Below are 1,569 nucleotides of genomic sequence, written 5' to 3'. Positions count from 1 at the left end.
TAAATTATCCGACCCAATCCATATTTAATATGGATAAAAAATGGGTTGACCGGCGGATAATATGGGTTACCCATATTATCCATGACTTCTTGCATGTGATCAATTTTGCGAGAATTCTTAGTCTCCCTAACTTGAGGAACCCCTCTTTATAAACGTAAAAGTTAGACCCATTGGTTATCCATTTTCTAAATGGATAATATAGTTCTTATCCATATTTGACCCGTTTTTAAAAGGTTCATTATCTTACCCATTTTTTTGGTAGATAATATGGGTGGTTAACTGTTTTTTTAAACCATTTTGCCACCTCTAACCGTTAGTTAGCATATCACTATTCTCCTTCTTTACGAGGCTTGGAAAGACAATGTGAGCAAGTTCGTAGAGGAATTTTACTCATATAGATAGTCTTTTCCACGTGATCGAACCGTTATATTAATTAGTCTTTTTTCACATGAACCTAAGCTTTATCGTTATACTAATTACAAAATCAATAATGATCATTCAATCTTCATTTTTGAATTAAGAATGTAAACTAGCAATGCACGTGGAAATATACTGCTTTTCATATGATTGAAACTTTGTGTGACTGAAATATGATCAAATTATAGCTAAGATTAGTCTAATGAGATGTTTAAGAAAAGTTGCAAGAAAGTTTGTAAATGAAAAGATTACAAGAATTTGATTGAAAGGAAGATAATTTGTATGGATTTGTTGCTATGATAATTGGCTGATTTTCATCTATATATATAAGAAGAGTCCTATTTATATACATAGGGGTGACAATTTGAGCCCAAACCCATTTGGCCCGTTCAACTCGTCTAAGATTGAACTGTTTTTGACTCGCCCATTCGTTAATTCAGCCCATCTTGACTCAACATATTTCAACTCATCTAAAGTTGAGTTGATTGTTAGTCCAAATTGATTCATGAGTAATTTTGCTAAAATAACTTAATTATTTTTTTGATATGTTATATATGACCATAACAAAAGAAAAAAAATTATTTGATAATTAAGCAATTCATAAGAAAACAATACACATTAATTAAAGTTTGGTAAGAGTTGAGCGGGTTGGGCTATGACCCAAATTTTAGCCCAACTTGACCCAACCCATCTCAGCCCAAGTTACTTTTGGGCGGGTCATTGACCCGTCCATTTATTAACGCAACCTATTTGACCGGCACAAATTAGTAAAAATTGCATGGGGAGCCCTATTTGGTCGCCCCCATTTAACCTATACCCATTTTTAAAAAAGGTTTTAACTTGTACCCACTTTTTAAATAACTTCAGCCCCCTTTCTCCTCCTCCGTTTTCTTCTTCTTGGATGATTGCCATTAATGGCAATCATGGGATGATTGCCATTAATATGTCTATCAGATTATTTAAAAATAAATTATAAATAATTACGTAAGTTAGTAGACAATAATTTGTGAATATTTCCACGTACGTAAGTTAGTAGACAATGATAATGCTGTTCTTTTCACGTTTATTGTTTCCAAAATTTATGATTTAGATAATGTTGACAATCTGATTATGTATCTAGTATGTTAGAAAGCCTTTTCAAAAACTTCAGCT

The sequence above is a fragment of the Nicotiana attenuata genome, unplaced genomic scaffold, assembly GCF_001879085.1.
Source record: "Nicotiana attenuata strain UT unplaced genomic scaffold, NIATTr2, whole genome shotgun sequence".
Classification (NCBI taxonomy): domain Eukaryota; kingdom Viridiplantae; phylum Streptophyta; class Magnoliopsida; order Solanales; family Solanaceae; genus Nicotiana; species Nicotiana attenuata.
This window is presented reverse-complemented; position numbering follows the sequence as displayed.